The 10,195-nt window shown below is 39.0% G+C and overlaps 1 pseudogene; it reads right to left on the reverse strand.

Annotated features, from left to right (window-relative positions):
- Positions 1 to 276: 276 nt before the first annotated feature.
- On the reverse strand, positions 277 to 1,874 carry LOC102419737 (annotated as a pseudogene).
- Between the last annotated feature and the right edge of the window lie 8,321 nt (positions 1,875 to 10,195).

The following is a 10,195-nucleotide window of genomic DNA, read 5'->3' on the forward strand; positions in this document are numbered from 1 at the left end:
TCTAAGGGAAAAATAAACCAGAACTCTGAGTATTCATAGCACTACACAGACTTGTTAGCACAGAATACCACACAATAATGTGTCACACAGAAATATCGTGAGAGTAACTAGCTGGGGACTAACACTTTCAGCAACTGAGCTCCTAGGTAAAAAAATATGTTAAAAGCTTGTAATATCAACAAGGCCCCCTTACCTCAAAAAGGAATAAAGACTGCATGCATGCGTCTATTACAGACACGATATTCGGCAGATAAAAATAATACCCTCCACAATCCCTCAATTGGGGCGAAACCTGTTTTTCACAGCTAAACCTGCGAAAGATTAAGAGAGTGAAACAAACTCACCTATAACTATGGCATCTCCTACATTTGAATGACAAGTATGTCCAACCTGATGCTATATGTTTAAACATTGAAAATGGAAACAAAAGGCAAAATTATGATCCTTAAAACGTGAAGAAAAAACCCCAACACATGATTTAAAGGCAAGTAGGTGTGATTCTGATTATTATTATATTATATACGACATAATCCACAGAAAGAAAGGCCAAGAAAAGCATCTTCATTTTGTATGGTACTAAGGCTTGATGTTGTTCTAGGTAAAAGTAATAATTCAATGAAGGTGTCACACATGTAACTGAAAGAGCTGGGTTGTCTAGGCCCTTCTGGTTTCAAATGAATTTATTTAACAACCATCTTCCTTGACTAGCTTTTCTCCTGTGTCAAACAAACCTATGTACAGGACCAGTTTAAATCCCTTCTCCCTTTCAAACACTGGATATGAGCATCCAGGAACTTCTACTACAATGCAAAGTGCCTAAGAAAGAGAAGGGGCCCTAACCGGTTTGGCTCAGTGGATAGAGCGTTGGCCTGCGGACTCAAGGGTCTCAGGTTCGATTCAGGTCAAGGGCATGTACCTTGGTTGTGGGCACATCCCCAGTAGGGAGTGTGCAGGAGACAGCTGGTCGATGTTTCTCTCTCATCGATGTTTCTAACTCTCTATCCCTCGCCCTTCCTGTCTGTAAAAAAATCAATAAAATATATTTTTAAAAAAAGAAAGAGAAGGGTTCTGTAGTCACTGACATAACTAATCTGAGGAGGCTGAGATGCAATTAACGCTGATGGGAGCCAGGCAGTGGTGGTTTGTTCCTCCTCAAGTTTCTCCGACAACTGCATGGTCAGTTCATGGAGGGGTCTGCAGAAAATCAAACACGTGGTGGCAGGAGATGGCACTGTCAGAGTGCACAAAGCCCCCATCTGTATCCAGGAGTGAACATTGGCTAACTTTGGCAGGGAAACCTTGAGGAGTTGGTTAACCTTGGCATTTTTTTTATTTTTATATTTTGCCTCAAAGAGTTGGGCTTCTCACCTGTAAGTAACAACCCCAATGTAATGATTTTGTCCTGTGGCTGCCTTGTGTTGATAAGTTGTAGGATTCCACCTGCTACTTCTGCTATATTTTCATGGTTCCTACCCAGACAACAAAGACCAGGTTTAATATTCTCCAGTTCTCCATTAGAGGAGATACAAAACATGTATCTCCTCTAATTCCAAAATTCAGTGCCTGGAGTGGGGGAGCGGGGGTAGGGAAAGTTCTCCCCCTATGTTATATCGCTGCATTAACTGCAGCATGGAGTCCCCCACAGCCAGCACATCAGGCTCTTTGTCTTCACAGTCCAGGACAAATCTGTTGTGCTGAGTCATCCATCTGTCATCTCCTGCCTGTGGAATGGCTGCTGGGTTTGAGTCTCCTTGGCTCATCCCACACTCAGGCAGAGGGTCCATGCCGGCACAATCTGGGGGTGGCGCATCGGTCAAGCTCCCCCAGTCCAGGGATCCCCACTCCGCGGCTGAGTGCCGTACCCTTTAACTCTTAGCATCCATTTTGAGGGTTCTCTTGCAATCTCGTGAAGCACAGAGAAGAAAGTGCTTTGAATAGAATTATCAATATTATATGAAAGGGAAGGTCAAGAAAACCTTAATCACCCAAAAGATGGTGGACACCTTCCACCTCCACCTCCACCCTCATGTTTAATGAAAAATTAAACAGAAGTAAGAGTATCACAAGCAAAAGAAAATCCAACAAAGTCTAATTTTTCCTGTGGTTATAACTTTTATGCTTTAAAAATATGTATTTTTTTAATGGATTGCTCAGGCTTTGCTGATGCCTGAAGCAATGCTTAATCTGCCTACTAGATAACCCAGCTTTCAATCTCCTGTTGACTTCTCTTTTTTTAAAAAAATATATATTTTATTGATTTTTTACAGAGAGGAAGGGAGAGAGACAGAGAGTTAAAAACATTGATCAGCTGCCTCCTGCACACTCCCTACTGGAGATGTGCCCACAACCAAGGTACATGCCCTTGACCTGAATCGAAACTGGGACCTTTCAGTCCGCAGACCTACACTCTATCCACTGAGCCAAACCGGTGATGGCCTGTTGACTTCTCTTGAAGACCCAGGATATCTGACTATACTTTCAATCAACTGCTGTTAGCTCAGGCAAATCAGAAAGTGTTAAAATTATGCCAACTGACGGTGGTGGCTGGGGGGAGAGTTTATGATGACAAACGATGTCTTGGATAATTTCTTTACAAGTGCAGGAAGCCTTTGAAAGGTGAAGATGTGACACAAACGATGGGTCAGAGAAGGCAGTTCTACAGATGGTTTACACAAAAATGATTGAAGAAAGCAGCTTTCTGAAGATGCATTGTGATTTGAAAAGAAAACTTATTAGTGGTAGTTCCCCAAGCTCAGATCACAGATCGTGCAGAATCACCAAGGAGTGCTTGTTAAACCCACACGTTCTCCAAGTCTACGGAGTAAGGATCTCTGAGGGATGCACCTGGAAACTGCAGCTTTTACAAGTTTCCCAGGAAATTTTTAAACACATTGGAGCCCTAGAGCAGTGGTTTTTAGACCATTTTTTAAAGGTCACAGGCTCTTAATCTTGGGCAGGGGCACATTGCCTTTAAGAAACTGTTGAAAGTTGTAGACCCTCTCCTCAAAAAATAAAGCATGCAATAATAAGTTAAAATTTTAAATTGAATTTATTGGGGGTAACACTGGTTAATAAAACTATATAGCTTTCAGGGGTACAATTCTATAACACATCATCTAAGTAGGCAATCATTTTTTAAAGTGTGTCTTTCGGGGGTAAGGGAGGGCAGGGGCTTGTCAAGGGTGGGGGGGAAAAAGGACACTTATGTAATACCCTTTAATACCCTTTGTAATACTTTTAGCGAAAAATAAAAAAAAATAAAATAAATAAAGTGTGTCTTTGTGCACAGGTATTTCTAAACGTAATTTTCAGGGAATTCAGAAACTCCTCTAACATTCAAGTATGGATTCCTACATCAAGAACTCTGTAAGCTGTTGTGCAATATATTGGACTGTAGCTCAATGAAATGTGATGCAACCATATAAAAACATCCCTAGCTGCGTTATATACAGACATGGAGGGTCCCACTGCTGGTTATGCCAGCCTCCGACTCCTCATGTGTGAAATGGAATCATAATCTATGTCATGGATTGATAAAATAAGATGATGTGTGTCAAAGAGCTTTTTAAATTCCAAAAGTGTGTTGGTTATTACTATCCCTGAGCTTTTCTTCGTCCCATGACTGAAGAAGGTCACAGCCTTATTTAGGTTTGCATTGCCTTGGCAGTTTTGAAAATGTATACTATGAAATTTCAACCTATCTCTGTTCTGATCAGTCTTTTAAGAAAAAAAGACTAACACTTGTTCATTCATTCAAAAAGCTCAGAGGCTAAGTGTAGAGCATGGGGGGAGGGATACGTTTGGGGGAAGTGTTAAATGTATGGGCTATGGAGTTGGACTACTGAGGTTCAAAACAGGACTTTTAAAAAAAGTAAGTATATTGGGGTGACCTTGGTTAATAAAATTATATAGGTTTCAAGTGTACAGTTCTATGGTACATTATCTGTATATTGCATTGTGTGTCTAGCAACCAAAGTCAAATCTTCCATCACCATATATTTGACCCACTTTACCCTTAACTACCTCCTACCCCCTTTTCCCTGTGATAACCACAATACTGTTGTCTGTGTCTATGAATTTTTCAAACCTAAACTTTTTACTTAGTCGCTTTATAACTTTGAACAAAGTTACTTAATGTATCTGGGCTTCAGTTTTCTCATCTGTATTTCAATATTACTGGGATAATAATAGTACTTGCCTCAAATATCAATGTAGGAATTAAATGAAGCATTACATGTACAGAAGACCCAAGGGAAACAGAAAATGATACGAGAAAATGAAAACTCATTCTGGTGGCTTAAGTAAAGGCTATGTGGATGCTGAAAGCTGGCCCCACTCTTGAAGAAAGGTGTAGGAGTATAAAGATGTAAAAGAAGATGATGTTCTAGGCAGAGGTGAGAGCATGAGCAAAGGTATGGAAGTCTGGGAATGCTGAAAGGAATCCAGTAGGATGGATGTATGGTGAGAAGCTGGAAAAATAAACTTCAGGAAGGAGCCTGCAAAGGAGCCTCAAAGGACTGCTCGGATTGTCAGAAGGAAAACCAAGAGTGAGTTAGATGGCAAGGACACTGTGCAGACAACTCTTTCAGAGCTTAACTGTGATAGTTCAAGGTGATGTATAGTGAAGGGGAGCATAGACCTGAACACACACAATACCCTGAAGGGAAAATGCCAGGTGAAGAAGAGAACAGCTAGAAGAGAAAAAAAGAAATTCAGGTCACAGGCAAGATAGGGTATTTCCGAGGACCTGAGGTCCCTACAATTTCAGGAAGAAATGGATTACAAGGCACAGGGAATGGTCATAAACTTGGATTGAGGAAGTTGAAGCACTTCCTTCCATGAACGGAAGAGGCTGGTTTGCTTGCAGTGAGGACAAGATGGTGGGTTAGGAAGTGAGAGTGAGTGGTGAAGGTCAGAGCGGTTCTCAACCTGTGGGTCGAGAACCCTGAAAATATATCCTGCACATCAGATATTTACATTATGATTCATAACAGTAGCAAAATTACAGTTATGAAGTAGCAAAAAAAATAATTTTATGGTTGGGGGGTCACCACAACATGAGGAACTGTATTAAAGGGTCGTGGCATTAGGAAGGTTGAGAACTACTGGTATCTGCTTTTAATGAAAGAGGGACTGGTGAGCAGGACTTAGGGTAGCTTTTCCATCAGCCTGCAGAACCCAGCTGAGTGTGGAGATCATGATGCCACTGGAGCAACTGAACATTTTATTTAAATGAAATGAAACCTTGCAATGGCGCTACTCCAGAAAGCCTACAAATCAAATAGAAATTCTAGATGTGAATATCAATTCAAAACATCACCAGAAAGATATTTGAGAAGGCAGTATTCTGAAATTACATTCTGGTTCTGACAACGCATGGCAAAATTGGCAAGGAATGATATGCAGGGTATGCAAACATATTATATGATAAGCAACATTTTATTGAGGAAATAAAAGGTGTTGGAGAAATATCTCTGTACTGGGACCAAATGACAGTCCTGATGTACCTAATTAACTGCTTTTAGACTTTTGAGACTATTTTAAGCTTCTCTTTAAAATGAGATCTCTGCCTTGCTCTATCCTTTATACCTCAAGAAGTTAGTATAAGTGAGACACACACAAAAACTATTTTAAAAGCAGACATCTTTTTACCCTGTTCAATATTAGTATTGCTATTAAACAATATATAGTTAAACAAAATAAAGTTGAAATAAAATATAAATAGAATATCTCTGGAAAGATACAGAAAAGTCTATAAATGTGGGGGAGGAAATGAGGAACTGGGATGGGCCTGAAACTTTCTTTGCATTTCTGCTACTAGTATTGTTTAAATTTTTGTATCATGTACATTTATTCGCTAGTCTAATTAATTAAACATAATAAATGTATTAGCAAGTCAGAGTTGCTTTTCTGAAAACCATCCTTCATAACTTTATTTGACAAACAGTAACTGAGCACATACTCTGTGTCAGGCACTTGGCTTTAAGTTGTGTATTAAAAAAAAAAAGAATGGTCTTTAGTCAAGAGGATGTATTGCTAACAACTATCAACATAATTGCTTCTCAGGAGGAGGAAGGTGGCCTTGAATTGGGAAGAGCTCTTGAGGGGAGTCTGCATTAATAGTCTAGGTGAAGGAAGATGCATTCTGACACTGCAGAACTGTGTTACCAGAAAAAAAAAGTTGTATTTCAGAGTTTGGAGAGGATCATATAATTAAGGAAAGCTCCTTAGGAAATAGCTTATCAGAGCCCTGTAATGGATTTTCTAGATGTAGCAGGGCTAAGCCTGAATAGATGGACCCTGGGAGGGAATGCTGGGTGCAGGAGAGGATTATTTGAAGACTAAGGCAAAGGAGACTGTTCTAATGACAAATGAATTTGAAGACTAATTTCATGCTCCCTTTTAATTTAGAAAGAGTTAATAAAGGAAAAGAGGACCCCAAGCCAAGCTCCGCCACCTACATTAGCTCCTTGAGCAAGAGATACTTTATTCTGGCTTCAATATCCCCATCTACAAAGTGGGCATAATAATAATTATGCCTCAGAGACTGTTGTTCAGCCAAGAGAAGTACACCTTGAAGTGTTCTGGGTAAGAATTCTAAGGGTCCTCAGGGTCCAATCTGAGTATTTTTAAAGGGAAAGAATGCCAGGTATCCCCTTAATTATTTTTCCACCAGGAGAAAAGTAGCTTTAGCATGAAAGGGAGACCTTTGAGAAAACAGAACAGACCTCCCCACAGGTTTGTGAGAAAAGGGAGTGTGTCCCTAGGATGAGATCTATGAACAATTCAAGGTGGGGGGTGCTTCTTCTCCCCTTTACTATTCTCTAGTTAAATTCAATAGAGCACAATTATTGAGGGTCTGCTATGAATAAGGCACTCTTGTGGGGACTCTCTGACATCTGTTCACTCAGAATGATTGGAAAATTCCTCTTCCTGCTCAAATAGGACTTTGGCAAGGAGCAAAAAACTCAAAATGTCTTCACTTGCTTATAAACCTGAATCATAATTATAGGTAAGTCCAACTTTTTCCATTTTAGTCTCCAAAGTATTAACTGGGTATAGACTCTGTAGTACCTATCATCATCTTCCAAGATCAATTTAAGGATGACAGAAGTCATTTCTAAATTGTGTGCAAAGCATGCATAATTTTAAATCTATGTAAGGAGTTTACTATTAAAAGCATCTCTTGGGTAGACTCTTGTGAAATGAGTAATCTGCGCAGCTCACAAAAACAATCACTTCCTAACAATTATCTTTGTAGCTATCTGCTTTTGTAATTGAGAAACTTCTTATGGTGAATTACTTACATCTATTTGTAGCTATTTGGCCAGTAGAGAAAACTAAAAGATTAGCACAGTATGTGTGCATGTATACATATAACTCTATATACATCTATGTCTATAGTATGTATTTGTATATATAATTTGTTTACATGCACAAATATTGGGAATCAGCCTCATCCTGAGGAACAAAATAAGCAATAGGGTATATAATTAGAAGAGAGACAGACAAACAGAAATAGAGACCATAGGAAATTTATTCTAAGTTGCCAAGAAAATTGTAATGGCTACCACCTACTGAAACCCAACTTTGTGAGAAGCATGAAGCAGTTTTATAAATCATTTCTCACCTCACAGCTGTCCTGTGAGATAGAGATATCGTCCTTCCTTCATAGATCAGAAAAAAGAAGCCCAGAGTACTTAAGTGACAATGCACAAGGAGGTGGAATTTAACCTCAGCGTTCCCAGCTCTTCCCACTGTTTTCCTGTGGATTGATTTGTACAGTACACGATGGCAACTCAGCAATCCTTACCTTTGTTTCAACATTGTGCCTTCAAGCAGGTTGCAAATCCTAGACCAAGGTGAAAATTCTTCACTTTTGGGAATGTGATAGAAAGTTGGATCTTGAAGGCCCCTCTAAGTCACTTAACCCAGTCCCATAATTTCAAAATGATTTTTTCCTGATTATAGTTTACATATGTAAAAAGTTTAAGAAATTATCTGCCGCCCTAACTGGTTTGGTCAGGTTCAATTCCAGTCAAGAGAATGTACCTTGGTTGTGGGCACATCCCCAGTAGGGAGTGTGCAGGAGGCAGCTGATCGAGGTTTCTCTCTCATCGATGTTTCTAACTCTCTATTCCTCTCCCTTCCTCTCCGTAAAAAAATCAATAAAATATTTTTTTAAAAAAAAGAAAAAAATTATCTGCATAGGAAAATAAAAACTGCACTACACAGAAGCAATAACGGTTAAGATTTTGAAATACTTCCTGTTTTATTTCTTGTTCAGTTCTTGTGGAAATAATACAATTTTGAAAGCTTTTCCTTTCGTTTATCATTAAAACATTTCCCCAACTTCTCCATACACTACTTTTAACAGCTACAACACATTCCACTAAAAATATGTTATGTTTTACTTAAAGATGTCCATGTTGTCAGATATTTAAGTTGTTTCTAATGGCTACAATAAACAGTATTGCAATTTTTCAAAGAGTCTAAGGCTCTTGACATATATTGCAAAATTGCTTTTCAAAAACCTCCCCCCTTGATTTACAGATAAGAACATGAAGGGTGGTACACTGCCACAGTTACACTGCCACAGTTACCCAGTAAATACATAGCTACCTGCCATAGTTACCCAGTAAATACATGTTTGCTGCACATCTTGAACTCAGCCCTTTCTCCATATTTTTCCTATGGTCACAGCTGCTTACTCTAACTGGCACAGATGTGGCTGGTGAGAGATGTTACCTATTCTTAATAATAATCTTGGAGGAGACACCATGCAGCATGGGCAATGGAACAATCCCAGGCTTTATACTCAGATAGACCTGTTCCCCATTTACCATCTCTGCAGCCTTGAATAAATAATGAAACTTTCTGAGCCTCCATTTCCTCACCTCTCAAAGTAGAGACAATAAAACTTACCTCGTTAGGGTTCTTATAAGGAACACATAATGCCAGATGTATTAAAAAATCTAGGCATTTAGGCACACAGTAGGCTCTCAATAAATAGAACTTACTTTTTGAGAATAGATAGCATGTTTACTATCATGTTATTCAATTAGGCCATCAAAGTCAATTTCCTCTTGGATATTTTTTTGTTCAGTACTGTACATTCTGGCAGGTATCTGTGGTTTGAACAAGCAAACTCCCTTCGAAAAGATGTGATTAGTTCTGTCTTCTTTGAGTTCTAACCCCCTGAAAACAGAGCTTCTTTGTAATAAAATTGACTGTTATAATGAAAGAACCAAAACCTTCATTAAATCATGGTTCGTGACAATGGAGTGGTTCAGTGTTTCCCCTGCATTTCCTGCCACCCACTACCACTCCTTGGTGTGCAGTTCAAGTAGGAGGTACAATAGGGGAAACCAGAGCCAAACTGAGGAATTGTAAAGTTTCCCTTCTCTAAACCTCTATTCCCATATTCCTCTTTTCCTCCCTAATGGGGTTGATTTTCTCCTTTCAAACACGGGTTGCCCTCTTAACTGCCAGCATGAGCACATGTAGTATTCCATTTTGCTTATGCTGCTGCTATGTGTGTGCTATTAGAATGCAAATATACTGTTGGAACATACAAATAACATTGTACTCACTTTTCACTCTTGGTGGTAGGAGTTCAGTGTTCATGGCTGACTGGGTTTAATAATGGCTTAGGGCATTCTAATTCAGCGGAATCTATATTGAAGTTTGCTCTTCAAATGGAGACCTTATCAGCTCCTCCCCACAACTACCCTTTAAAGTAGCCTGCCTTCTTGGGCTTCCATAGTCTTACTGTTATGTTCCTTTTTCCTTTCTTTCTTTTTGCCTTTCCTGGACTTCTGAGAGTTCTAAAGTCCAACTCTCCTCTGATATTGTAAAAGATCATACAGAATTTCCTTGTGTTGGAACACTCTCCTTCAAGTCTAATTCTTCACCTAATATGGGATTAAACTCCTCTGGAAGAAATCAACTTCTTGATGATATATCTCAACCCTGAATGAATTTTAAAAATGCTTCCTATTCATGTTTTAGCATCTTCCACTTACAGATTTAACATTTCCACTCATGCTTTCCTTTGAGTCTCTGGGTTGAGGGTATAGTTTTATATTGTTCTTTCTTATAGTTAAGATTATAAATTACAGCCTTCATTTTTTAAAAGGCAATATTAACAGAATATACTTTGTGTTTACTCTCTAAGTCAATTTTGCCTTAAGGA

This window comes from Myotis lucifugus, unplaced genomic scaffold (assembly GCF_000147115.1).
Source record: "Myotis lucifugus unplaced genomic scaffold, Myoluc2.0 scaffold_221, whole genome shotgun sequence".
NCBI classification, from domain to species: Eukaryota; Metazoa; Chordata; class Mammalia; order Chiroptera; family Vespertilionidae; genus Myotis; species Myotis lucifugus.